The 14,529-nt window shown below is 45.2% G+C and overlaps 1 pseudogene; it reads right to left on the reverse strand.

The window, feature by feature from the left end:
- Positions 1–214: 214 nt before the first annotated feature.
- Positions 215–2,447, reverse strand: LOC147122807 (uncharacterized; annotated as a pseudogene).
- Between the last annotated feature and the right edge of the window lie 12,082 nt (positions 2,448–14,529).

Raw genomic sequence — 14,529 nt, forward strand, 5'->3', positions numbered from 1 at the left:
GATGGAGCATGATAAAAGTGCAGATTCTGTTTTAATACAATGAACTCCAAAGTGAACACAAACCAACCTATTCTTTTCTTACAAAAGCAAAATACTGCTGATGCTGGAAATCTGAAATAAAAACAGAAAATGCTGGAAATACTCAGCAGGTCAGGCAGCATCTGTGGAGAGAGAAACAGAGTTAACGTTTCAGGTCAATGACCCTTCGTCAGAACTATTCTTTTCTTAAGCTGTACTTCCCCATAGTAACTAAACATGCATTTCTTTCTCCTATTCTATTGCTTCATCTAGGTACAACCTGAGGGCAGGTATCACAAAAGGTGGTTGGGTGCTTCTGTACGACAAAAGGCTCATGGGATTCAGGTGGTCCTCCTCTCTTGTGTTTTTGCTGCTGGGAGTGAGCTGCTGCTGGATGCATCTCTGGAGCTTGTGTCTGGACAGCCTGGTGTTGCATCCTATGTGCCACTTGCATGATGATCTGAGGGGGGAGGCCAGCTGGCATGCGCTGCTGTCCTGAGAAAGGGAAACTTCAGGCATGTCTGTTGCAGCCGTCACCATTCCACAAATCCCTGGATCCATCCCCACTAGTCTAATCGCAGCCATCAGATTCTGAGAGCCCTGAGACACAGCAGCATGCATCTCAGCTCCCATGGTTTGGAAGCCGGCACATAGGTTGCTGTCTATTCAGTTCCAACTGCCACCAGAGCTGCAGTCTGTGTTTCTATGGAGGTGGAGACACCAACTTGTCCTCGGCCACTTCTTAAGCAGGAGCCTGCTGCAGATTCCAATTAAACTGCCGTATGCTCCATTGATGTCTGCAATGGGAAAAAAAAATCCCTGATATTGCCAAAAATTAGGGCTGTTGTCACAGCTGTCAGTTGCTGCACATCCTCAGAGCTGGACCTCAGAGCCTGCACGTAGATGTGCTGTTCCTCGAACATCCTTCTTTTCGGGCAAGTACCCATTTCTGGATCCCACAATCCTGAAGCTATGGGTAGCCTTTTCCTTAGCCTCCTCTAGGAAGCTGTCACATTCTCATCCACTCTCCACTCTTCCAGCTCCCTCATGGTCTGTGAATCACCTAGTGCCACATCCTTTACATATAATTACATAGGTTATACAGCACAGAAACAGGCCATTCGGCCCAACCAGTCCATGCCGGTGTTTATGCTCTACTCGAGCCTCCTCCCGTCTTTCCCCATCTAACTGTATCAGCATAACCCTCTATTCCCTTCTCCCTCATATGCTTATCAAACCTCCCCTTAAATGCATCTATACTATTCGCTTCAGCCGCTCCCTGTGGTAGCGAGTTCCACATTCTCACCATTCTCTGGGTAAAGAAGTTTCTTCCGAATTCCCTGTTTGATTTCTTGGTGACTATCTTATATTGATGGCCCCCAGTTTTGCACTTCCCCACAAGTGGAAACACTCTCTCTGTATCTATGCTATCAAAACCTTGCATAATTTTAAAGGCTTCTATTAGATCACCCATCAGCCTTCACTTTTCAAGAGAAGAGACCCAGCCTGTTCATCCTTTCCTGATGGGCATACCCTTGCATTTTTGGTATCATCCTTGTAAACCTTCTCTGCACCCTCTCCAGTGCCTCTATATCCTTTATATAATATGGCGACCTGAATTGTACGCAGTACTCCAAGTGTGGTCTAACCAAGGTTCAGTACAAGTTTAGCATAACTTCCCCACTTTTCAATTCTATCCCTCTAGAAATAAACCCTAGTGCTTGGTTTGCTTTTTTATGGCCTTGTTAACTTGTGAAGCTACTTTATATTTGTACTCCGAGATTCCTTTGTTCCCCTACCCTACCCAGTCTCACACTCTCCAAGTAATAAGTGACCTCCCTATTCTTCCTACCAAAATGTAATACCTCACATTTATCTGTGTTGAACTTCATTTGCCAATTATATGCCCATTCTGCAAGTTTATTAATGTCTTCCTGTAATTTGTTGCAGTCCTTCTCAGTATTGGGGGAATTTGGTGTCATCCTCAAATTTAGAAATTGTGTTTTTGATTCCAAAGTCTAAATCATTAATATAAATTGTGAACAACAGTGGTCCCAGCACTGTGATCCTTGTGGAACACCACTTCCCATCTTCTGCCACTCTGAATATCTACCCTTTACCCCTACTCTCTGCTTTCTGTCTTGAAGCCAGCTAGTTATCCATTCTGATACTTATCCCCTGACTCCCCATTCTTTGACCTTATTCCTCACTAATCTGACCTCATCCTCACTAATACTATTTAATTCCCCCCAGGTGAAAGTATCTAAGCTGGTGCAAGGGAATGAAAAATCAAGTGACGCGAGGAGTGCAATCGAGGGGGTTATGGTAGAAGAACATGGAGCAGGATTTTGGTCCAGGGACTCAAAGTGGCTTCATCTTGACTTTGGCTCACTCTTCATCATCCTCCCCCTCACCTTCATCATCCTCATAGTCAACAAGGAAGAAATTGTGTCTCTTCTTCTCCTTCTCCTAATCATCTGCCTCCTCTCGCTCATCCTCCAGATTGTGTCCCCCCAGCTCCACCCACCAACCCACCCCCGACCCTGCCTTCTTGGTGCTGTGGTGGATGTGCAGGAAAGGAAGGTAGAATCATAGAATCATAGAAATTTACGGCACAGAAGGAGGCCACTCCACCCATCATGTTTGTGCCGGCCAAAAAAGAGCTATCCAGCCTAATACCACTTTCCAGCTCTTGGCCTGTAGCCCTGTAGGTCACGGCACTTCAAGTGGAAATCCAAGTACAGGAAACTCTTTTTTTAATTTGGCAGCGATGGGACCGGCGTGGTGCCGGTTGATCAAAAAGTCCGGATTACAGAGAGGTATACTTACCAAGGTACGAGAGCCCCGTACACAGCCACAGGTGCAGGAGCCCCGGTTACACAGCACTTGTGCAGGAGTCCCGGTTACACGGCCACAGATCCAGGAGTCCCTGTTGCACAGCCACAGGTGCAGGAACCCCGGTTACACGGCCACAGATCCAGGAACCCCGGTTACACAGCCACTAATATACAGTAAAACTTACCTGAACCTACTCCTGAATTTTGCCGGTTAAGAGAGATTTCCGGATATTTAGGTGCCGGTTAAAAGAGTTTCCTGTACCTTTTAAATGTGATGAGCTTTTCTACCTCTACCACCCTGTCAGGCAGTGAGTTCCAGACCCCCACCACCCTCTGGGTGAAAACATTTCTCCTCAACTCCCCTCTAATCCTTCTACCAATTACTTTAAATCTAAGCCCCCTGGTTATTGATATCTCTGCTAGGTCCTTCCTATCCACTCTATCTAGGACCCTCATAATTTTATACACCTCAATCAAGTCTTCCCTCAACCTCTTCTTTTCCAAAGAAACAACCCCAGCCTATCCAATCTTTCCTCATAGCTAAAATTCTCCAGTCCTGGCAACATCCTCGTAAATCTCCTCTGTACCCTCTCTAGTGCAATCACATCTTTCCTGTAATGTGGTGACCAGAATGGTACACGGTAGTCTAGCTATAGCCTAACTAGTGTTTTATACATTTCAAGCATAACCTCCCTGCTCTTATATTCTATGCCTCAGCTAATAAAGGAAAGTATCCCGTATACCTTACTAACCACCTTATCTGCCTGTCCTGCTACCCTCTGGGATCTGTGGACATGCACTCCAAGGTCTGTCTGTTCCTCTACACTTCTCAGTATCCCACCATTTATTGTGTATTCCCTTGCCTTGTTAGCCCTCCCCAAGTGCATTACCTCACACTTCTCTGGATTGAATTCCATTCGCCACTTTCCTGCCCACCTGACCAGTCCATTGATATCTTCCTGCAGTCTACAGCTTCCTTCCTCACTATCAAACACACAGACAGTTTTTGTATCACCTGCAAACTTCTTAATCATGCACCCTATATTGAAGTCTAAATCATTGTACACCACAAAAAGCAAGGGACCTAGTACTGAGCCCTGCGGAACCCCACTGGAAACAGCCTTCCAGTCACAAAAACATCCATCGACCATTACCCTTTGCTTCCTGCCACTGAGCCAATTTTGGTTCCAAATTGCCACTTTCCCTTGGATCCCATGGGCTTTTATTTTTCTGACCAGTCTGCCATGTGGAACCCTGTCAAAAGCCTTGCTTAAAATCCATGTGGACTACATCAAACGCACTATTCTCATCAACCCTCCTTGACACGACCTTTCCTTAACAAATCCATGCTGACTGTCCTTGATTAATTCATGCCTTTCTAAATGATGATCAATACTGACCCACAGAATTTTTTCCAACAATTTGTCCACCACCGAGTTTAGGCTGACTGGCCTGTAGTAATTTGGTCTATCCCTTTCTCCCTTTTTAAACAACGGTACAACGTTAGCAGTCCTCCAGTCCTCTGGCACCATACCTGTAGCCAGAGAGGATTGAAAAGTGATGATCAGAGCCTCTGCTATTTCCTCCCTTGCTTCTCTTAACAGCCTGGGATACATTTCATTCGGGCCAGGTGATTTATCTACTTTCAAAGATGCTAAACCCCTTAATACTTCCTCTCTCACCATGTTTATCTCATCTAATATTTCACACTTCTCCTCCTTAACTACAATGTCTTCATTGTTCCACTCTTTTGTGAAGACAGATGAAAAGTATTAATTAAGAACCATACCCATATCTACCACCTCCACACACAAGCTTCCTTTTTGGTCTCTAATAGGCCCTACTCTTTCTTTAGTTATCCTCTTGCTCTTTATGTATTTATAAAACATCTTTGGGTTTTCCTTGATTTTACTTGTCAATATTTTTTCACGCCCTCTCTTTGCTTTCCTAATTTCACCCCTGCACTTTCTATACTCCTCTAGGCTTTCTGCAGTATTTAGCTCTTGGTATCTGACAAAAGCTTCCCTTTTTTGCCTTATCCTACCCTGTATGCCCCTTGACATCTGGGGGCTCTAGATTTGGAAGTCCCACCCTTTTTCTTTGTGGGAACATATTTGCTCTGAACCCTCACAATCTCCTCCTTGAATGCCTCCTACTGCGCTGACACTGATTTACCTTCAAGTAGCTGTTTCTAGTCCACTTTTGCTAAATCACATCTCAGCTTAGTAAAATTGGCCTTTTCCCAATCGAGATCTTTTACTCCTGATCTATCTTTGTCCTTTTCCATAACTACGCTAAATCTAACTGAATTATGATCACTACCACCAAAATGCTCTCCCACTGATACCTCTTCCACCTGCCCAGCTTCATTGCCTAAAAGTAAGTCCAGAACCATCCCCTCTCTTGTTGGGCTTGCTACTACTGGCTAAAAAAGTTCTCCTGAATGCATTTTAAGAATTCTGCACCCTCTATACCTTTTACACTGATTCTATCTTATGTTAGGGTCGTTGAAATCCCCTACTATTACTGCCCTATTGTTTTTGCACTTCTCAGAAATTTGCCTACATATTTGTTCTTCTATCTCCCTCTGACTATTTGGGGATCTATAGTACACACCCAGCAGTGTAATTGCCCCTTTTTAGTTCTTCATTTGATGATCCTTCTAACATATCATCCCTCCTCACAACTGTAATTATTTCTCTAACCAATATTTTGACCCCCCTCCTTTTTTATCCCGCTCTCTATCTTGTCTGAAAACCCTGTAAACCAGGATAGTTGAGCTGCCATTCTTGCCCTTCTTTAAGCCATGTTTCAGTAATAGCTATGATACCATACTTACACGTGTCTATCTGTGCCCTCAGCTCATCCACCTTATTCACGAGACTCCTTGCATTGAAGTATATACCATTATTAAGCACTGCCAAACTCCTTTGTTGTCTATTTTCTAGCCTTTGTTTCCTCTGCCTTCTAAACTCACTTACTAATTTTCTGCCTTCCATTTCCAGCTTTGCTTCTCTCCCTTCTGAATCTACACTCAGGTTCCCACCCCCTTGCCAAGCTAGTTTAAACCCTCCCCAACAGCACTAGCAAACCCCCCCCCCCCCCCCACCGCATCCTCGAGGATATTGGTCCCAGCCCTGTTGCAGTGCAGACCATCTGGCTTGTACAGGTCCCACCTCCCCCAGAACTGGTTCCAATGCCTCTGGAATCTAAAGCCCTCCCTCCTGCACTATCTCTCCAGCCATGCATTCATGTGCGCTATCCTCCTATTTCTATACTCACTAGCGCGTGACACCAGGAGTAATCCGGAGATTACTACCTTGGAGGTCCTGCTTTTTAATCTCTTTCCTTGCTCCCTAAAATCTGCCTGCAGGACTTCATCCCTCTTTCTGCCTATGTCGTTGATACCGGTATGGACCACGACCTCTGGCTGTTCACCACCCCTCCCTCAGAATGTCTGCAGCCGCTCAGTGACGTCCTTGACCCTGGCACCAGGGAGGCAACATACCATCCTGGAGTCACGTCTGCGGCCGCAGAAACGGCTGTCTGTTCCCCTAAATATTGAATCCCCGATCCTTATTGCTTTTTTGACCTTCGTCCTCCCCCTCTGTACAGCTGAGCCACCCATGGTGCTGTGGACTTGGCTCTGGCTGCACTCCCCAGAGGAAGCATCGCCCTCACCAGTAGACAGAACAGAATACCGGTTGGAAAGCGAAATGCACTCACGGGACTCCTGCACTACCTGCCTGGTCCTCCTTTTCTGTCACTCATTCCCTCTCTGCCTGCAAACTCTTAAGCTGCAGGGTGACCACCTCCTAAAATGTGCTATTCACAAAGCTCTCAGCCTCGCGGATGCACTGCAATGACACCAGCCGCTGCTCAAAGCTCTGAAACCCGGAGTTCGATCTCCTCCAGCTGATGACACTTCCTGCACATGTGGTTGTCCAGGACACGCGAGGTATCCTGGACTTCCCACATGGCACAAGATATGCATTCAATGGGACTGAGGTGCCCTGCCATGCCTCTATTTAATAGACTACCAACTAAACTTTAGTTTAAGCCACTGACCTAACTTAGAGAGAAAAAAGACAAAAATTTACTCAAGTTTAACAAGAACCACAGAGATACTAAACCCAAAGAAACTACTGTATATATTAAATATCTAGATGCTTAACTTAGAGTCCTCGGCCTAGAAATTGAGTTTGCGCTGCGCCAGGGCTTTAGCGCCGGAAGTTAGCGCCGGCGCTAAGTCCCTTTGCGCGCGCCAAAAATTCAGTAGCGCCGCGCCCAAACGGCTGCCGGCGCTACTGAAGGGTTTTAGCGCCTGAAAACTGGCGCAACGCGCCGCATTGCGGCGCTATTCCGGCGCTGCGGCGCCCGCTGCGGTGCGGCAGGCTCGGGAAGTGCAGGCCTCCTCCTTCCGTTAAGGAGGAGCTGCCTGCACCCGGCCGCGGCCCGCGCAAATCTCTTCAAAAATGAGCCCGGCACCTCGGACAAGTGCCGGGCTTGCATCTGTTCCGGGGGGGGGGTGGGGGGAGAAGTCCGGGGAGGGAGCTGCGGGCAGGCGGCCGGCGGGAAAGCGGCCGGCCGCCGCGGGGCCTTTAATGCGCCGGCGCAAACACATGTTGGACTCTGTTGCCAGAGTCTTAGTTGCGGCTGCCACGGGCGAGGCGGCCGCAACTGAATTTCGGCGCTGGGGCCCGTCGGCATGGCAACCGGGACGCTGCGCACACTGATGACGTCATCGGTGCCGGCGCAGCGCTACCGGTGCAATGCCGCTTTAGGGCCCCAGGGAATTTTTGAACTGGCCATAACTCTGGCGCTAGTCCCTCTAGCGCCTCAAAAGCGGCGCTAAGGCTAGTGAATTTCTAGGCCCTCCTTTTTAGTTAGACGTGAGAAACTGCCTTTCTCCTCTCCACTGATTCCTACTATCACCAAATTCTTCCATTCTGCTTGTGATCCACTCTGATTATGATTTACCTAGCTCTGCCTCCAAGCTCTGTGCTCAAACTCTGTGCTTTTGCAAACCAGTAATAATGGATGAACATTAACCCCCTGGGCCTAAGGAGACAGTATTATTTTCAGCATCACAATGTGTGAGCTGAAAGCAAACAAAATCAGTCAGCCCAGAGAGACAGTAATTTCCCTCAACCTGTTAGCTGTCTAAGGATAATGCGTCAAATATTCCTGAAAAAATAACAGTGAGTTCACAATGCACATCATTATTAATGTGCAAATTGGCCAGCAAGTTCAGAGATACGCCGTGAGTTGCAAATCTCCAGAACTTGCTGGTCGATTTACGCCACTCCACCGTTTGCTTCGCACAAACAGAAGCCTCCCTGTTATTTTAAAGAACTTGCTGGATTTGCACGTTAATTGCCCATTAAACTTGCCACAGAAAGTCAGGGCTCATAGTTAACAGCGTAAGTACCTTTTAATGATGTGATAATTCCTAACGCATTGACGATCAATCTCTCTAGCCCAGAAAGGGAACAATTTAAACTGCCGAGTCTCATTCCTGCATGTAGTCATTTGTTTAGAGATTTTAAAAATTTCAAATTTTAAAATTTATTGCTTACTTTTCCTTACTGTCCTTTCCCCTCTATCTTTCTTAATCCAATCTTTCTTCCCCCTCTTTTCTCTTTCTGTACCTGATTTGACTCTAATTCAACCTCCTACTCTGTTGTTCCTCTGTTCCTTTCTCAATCCTTAAATCTCATTGGTTAAGAAGATACAATGTTGGTCACGTCGTTCACTGAGGTCTCAGATGCCCCATTGCCCTTGTCGCACCATAATAAGCTCGCACTTCCAGCAAGTTACAACACAAATTATATTGAGGATGAAGTCTAACTAAGCAGCGAGAGTGGCGGCAGGAATCTCGGCGGAGCGAGGCTTTAAAAGGCGGCAGAGACCAGGTAGGCCTCAGGGCGGCGAGAGTGGCGGCAGGAATCTCGGCGGAGCGAGGCTTTAAAAGGCGGCAGAGACCAGGTAGGCCTCAGAGCGGCGGCGGGAATCTCGGCGGAGCGGCGAGGCTATAAAAGGCGGCAGAGACCAGGTAGGCTTACTAATCTCCAATCTCAGAGAGAGGGAGAGAAGTAAAAAGTAATCGAAGTGTGATGTCACCAGAAAGCAGGTAAGTGATTGGTTGGTGAGTATTTCTCTCTTTTTTAAACTTTAACTCTGTGGTTTATAGTTTCTAAGGTCTCTGGTGTAGTGGGGACTGTTGGTAAACCAGGGCCCTTAAATATACCATTTAACTGTAGTGTAATTGGTGGGATTGATTTGATTTGAGTTAATTTAATTTCAATTAATTAAAGGGTAAGTCATGGCAGGAGAGCCCGGTGCTGTGGTATGCTCCTCCTGCGCTATGTGAGAACTCAGGGACACTTCCTGTGTCCCTGACAACTATGTGTGCAGGAAGTGTGTCCAGCTGCAGCTACTGGCAGACCGCATTGTGGCGCTGGAGCTGCGATTGGATACATACTGGACCATTCGCGATGCTGAGGACATCGTGGATATCACATTTAAGCAGTTGGTCACAGGTTGGACAGGCAGAAAGGGAAGGGGTGACCAACAGACAGAGTACTAGGTGCAGACAGGTAGTGCTGGGGTCCCCTGTGGACATCCCCCTCTCAAACAGATACACCACTTTGAGTACTGTTGGGGGGATGGCTTATCAGGGGAAGGCAGTAGCAGCCAACTTCCTGGCACCAGGGGTGACTCTGCTGCACAGGACGGGAGGAAAAAGAGGGGTAGAGCTATAGTAATAGGGGATTCTATTGTAAGGGGAATAGATAGGCATTTCTGCGGCCGCAAACGAGACTCCAGGATGGTGTGTTGCCTCCCTGGTGCAAGGGTCAAGGATGTCTCAGAGCGGCTGCAGAACATTTTGGAAGGGGAGGGTGAACAGCCAGTTGTCGTGGTGCATATAGGTCCCAAGGTATAGGTAAAAAACGGGATGAGGTCCTAAAGCTGAATATAGGGCGTTAGGAGGTAAATTAAAAAATAGGACCTCAAAGGTAGTAATCTCAGGATTGCTACCAGTGCCATGTGCTAGTCAGAGTAGAAATAGAAGGATATTTCAGATGAATACGTGGCTAGAGGAATGGTGCGAGGGGGAGGGGTTCAAATTCCTGGGACATTGGAACCGGTTCTGGGGGAGGTGGGACCAGTTCAAACCGGACGGTTTGCACCTGGGCAGAGCCGGGACCGATGTCCTAGGGGGAGTGTTTGCTAGTGCTCTGGGGGAGGGTTTAAACTAAAATGGCAGGGGCTGGGAACCTGAGCAGGGGGACAGAGGAAAGGGAAACAAGAATAAAAGCAAAAGATAGGAAGGAGAAAAGCAAAAGTGACAGTCAGAGAAATCAACGGTTTAAATCAAACATGGCCACAATAAATAATAATTCTAATTGGTTAAGAGCATTAAAAAAACAAGCCTGAAGGCTTTGTGTCTTAATGCGAGGAGAATTCGTAATAAGGTGGATGAATTCGCTGCGCAAATAAAGGTAAACGAATATGATTTAATTCGGATTATGTAAACATGGCTCCAGGGTGGCCAAGGCTGGGAACTCAACATCCAGGAGTATTCAATATTCAGGAAAGATAGGCAAAAGGGAAAGGGAGGTGGGGTAGCATTGCTGGTTAAAGAGGGGATTAACACAATTGTAAGGAAGGATATTAGCTCTGATGATGTGGAATCTGTATGGGTAGAACTGAGAAATACCAAGGGGCAGAAAATGTTAGTGGGAGTGGTATGTAGACCTCCAAACAATAATGCAGAGGTTGGGGATGGCATTAAAAGGGAAATTAGAGAAGCGTGCGATAAGGGCACAGCAGTCATCATGGGTAACTTTAATCTACATATAGATTGGGCTAACCAAATTAGTAACAATACTGTGGAGGAGGAATTCCTGGAGTGTTTACGGGATGGCTTCCTGGACCAATATGTTGAGGAATCAACCAGAGATCAGGCCATCTTAGACTGGGTATTATGTAATGAGAAAGGATTAATTAGCAATCTTGTTGTACGAGGCCCCTTGGGTCGGAGCGATCATAATATGATCGAATTCTTCATTAAGATGGAGAATGAAGCAGTTGACTCAGAGACTAGGGTCCTGAATTTAAATAAAGGAAACTACGATGGTCTGAGGCACGAGTTGGGTAGGATTGACTGGGGAATGTCACTCAAAGGGTTGACGGTGGATAGGCAATGGCAAACATTCAAAGACCGCATGGATGAACTACAGAATTTGTTCATCCCAGTTTGGCATAAAAATAAAACAAAAAAGGTGACGCAACCGTGGCTAACAAGGGAAATTAGGGATAGCATAAGATCCAAGGAGAGGACATATAAATTGGCCAGAAAAAGCAGTAAACCTGAGGATTGGGAGTAGTTTAGGATTCAACAAAGGAGGACAAAGGGATTAATTAAGAAGGGGAAAATAGAATATGAGAGTAAGCTTTCAGGGAACACAAAAACTGACTGTAAAAGCTTTTATAGATATGTGAAGAGAAAAAGATTGGTGAAGTCAAGCCTAAGTCCCTTGCAGTCAGAATCAAGGGAATTTATAATGGGGAACAAAGAAATGGCTGACCAATTAAATACATATTTTTGTTCTGTCTTCACAAAGGGGGACACAAATAACCTCCCAGAGATGTCGGGGAACATAAGGTCTGATGAAAGGGAGGAACTGAAAGAAATTAGTATTTGTAGGGAAATGGTGTTAGGGAAATTGACGGGATTGAAGGCCGATAAATCCCCAGGGCCTGATAATCTACATCCTAGGGTAGTTAAGGAAGTGGCCCTAGAAATAGTAGATGCATTGCTGATCATCTTCCAACATTTGATGGAATCTGGAACAGTACCCGTGGATTGGAGGGTAGCTAATGTTACCCCACTATTCAAAAAAGGTGGTAGAGAGAAAACGGGGAATTACAGACCGGTAAGCCTGACATCGGTAGTGGGGAAAATGCTAGAGTCCATTATAAAAGATGTAATAGCAGAGCACTTGTAAAACAGTGACAGGATCGGACAAAGCCAACATGGATTTACAAAAGGTAAATCGTGCTTGACTAATCTACTGGAATTTTTTGAGGATGTAACTGGTAAAATAGATAAGGGAGAACCAGTGGATGTGTATTTGGACTTTCAGAAGGCTTTCGATAAGGTCCCGCATAAGAGATTAGCATGTAAAGTTAAGGCACTTGAGATAGGGGGCAAGGTATTGACTTGGATAGAGAACTGGTTGGCAGACAGAAAGCAAAGAGTTAGAATAAACGGGTCTTTTTCCGAGTGGCAGGCAGTGACTAGTGGGGTACCGCAGGGATCGTTCCTTGGACCCCAGCTATTCACAATATATATTAATGATCTAGACAAGGGAACTAGATGTAATATCTCCAAATTTGCAGACGACACAAAGCTGGGTGGGTGTGTGTGCTGTGAGGAGGATGCCGAGAAACTCCAGGATGATTTGGACAGGTTGGGTGATTGGGCAAAAGCATGGCAGATGCAATATAGCGTGGATAAATGTGAGGTTATCCACTTTGGTGGCAAAAAGAGGAAGGCAGATTATTATCTGAATAGCAATAGATTGGGAGAAGGGGAAGTGCAACGAGACCTGTGTGTCCTTGTGCACCAGTCACTGAAGGTAAGCATGCAGGTGCAGCAGGCGGTTAAGAAGGCAAATGGTATGTTGGCCTTCGTAGCGAGAGGGCTTGAGTACAGGAACAAGGATGTCTTGCTGCAGTTGTACAGGGCCTTGGTGAGACCACATCTTGAGTATTGTGTGCAGTTTTGGTCGCCATATCTGAGGAAGGATGTTCTTGCCATGGAAGGAGTTCAGCGAAGATTCACCAGGCTGATACCTGGGATAGCAGGAATGACGTATGAGGAGAGATTGGGTCGATTGGGCTTGTACTCGCTGGAGTTTAGAAGAATGAGAGGGGATCTCATTGAAACTTATAAAATTCTGACAGGACTGGACAGACTAGATGCAGGAAGGATGTTCCCAATGGTCGGGGAGTCCAAAACCAGGGGTCACAGTCTAAGGATAAGGGGTAGGCCATTTAGGACAGAAATGAGGAGGAATCTCTTCACCCAGAGAGTGGTGAACCTCTGGAATTCTCTACCACAGAAGGCAGTAGAGGCCAATTCATTAAATATATTCAAGAAGGAGTTGGATATATTTCTTAAGGCTAAAGGGATCAAGGGGTATGGGGAGAAAGCAAGGACCGGGTACTGAATTTGGATGATCAGCCATGATCGCATTGAATGGTGGAGCAGGCTCGAGGGGCCGAATGGCCTACTCCTGCTCCTATCTTCTATGTTTCTATGTAATGCCGCACTCCGCGAGATTCCCCGCCCCAGCAAGATTTGGCTCACTATGTATATAATTTTACAATAAATGTATTCTTTTTAATTGTACTTTTGTACATAATCATAATGAGGGTGGTGTTTGTTTTTCTTTCCTGTCACATTGTATGAGTTGCCTTTACCTCTGTACAAACTGATTTGGCTACCATTTTGAAATTCATGCAAGTGGGAATTGAATATTGAAACTGGGGAAAGCACACTCCTCAGAGCAGCCTAGGCTAAATTATTTTTTCCTATTTACGTTACCGGCAATGGCAGTACATAATGCAACTCCACATAATGTGGTGCAAAAATATGTGATTGTATTTGGGCAGTGTAAAGTGGAGTTTTGTGACTACCAAATTAATATTGATAAATTGATTTAAGTGCATTTCCTGAGTGCTTTCATTTCAGCATCTCAGAATTGTGTCTATGCCAGGGATACAATGACCTCACACAACATAGGAAAGTTAGAGGGGCCATTTCCTTTCCAGTAGTAAAGCAGAGATGAAAATAAAAATAAAAATAGGTCTCTTAGACTCAGTTGGAGTACTGTCCCTTGTGTCACTTATATGCTGCTTCAAGGTGCAGAATGGACAATACAGAGGTGGAGATTGGTTTAACCCCTAAATCTAAAATGTAATTGGCAGCGTTTTCAATGGTTCATCACTGACATCACCCCATCCATAGTAACATGGAAAACAATGTTTCACTATTGTTAGAAAGGAAAATATGAAAGATGGAAAGAACTTACATTTATATAGTGCCTTTCATGACCTATTTGTGCACAGCAATTTGCAACATCTAGTGCAAACTCCCAAATAAATAAATCAAAACACAGTTTGTTACATAAAGTAATGGGTGGCTCAAAAATTATAGTTTCCTTTTCAACTGATATATCTACCAGTCAATCAGATACATGGACCAATGGGTACAAAAGCTTAAATGATTTCTGCAAGTAAAGTTCACCCATAAAAGGATCAGAGTAAATCTTCCTGTTTACAACAGCACAACTGTCAAAATATTGTTGGTGAAATCATTGTATGGGTTATTTAAGGTGCTTTTTAGGCTAATTACATGCAAATAGTAAATGGGTACTGTCACTCAACAAGTAGAGTAGTGTAGCATTACCTTCATTTCTACAAAGTAATTCATAACTGGCAGAAGGTTAAGCCATGCAGTGGGAAGTTAGGTGAAATTATATGTATTTATTACCTTATAAAGCAAAAATAGATCACCTGGCTTTTCTTAACAAATAAAAAGTAAACAATATCTAAGTCTGAAGTTGCAAGAATATTAGATTTTTCAAAATTGTTGATCTAA

Source organism: Somniosus microcephalus, chromosome 2, assembly GCF_052327205.1.
Source record: "Somniosus microcephalus isolate GS21.2 chromosome 2, FLI_Smic_1.0, whole genome shotgun sequence".
In the NCBI taxonomy this organism is placed as follows: domain Eukaryota; kingdom Metazoa; phylum Chordata; class Chondrichthyes; order Squaliformes; family Somniosidae; genus Somniosus; species Somniosus microcephalus.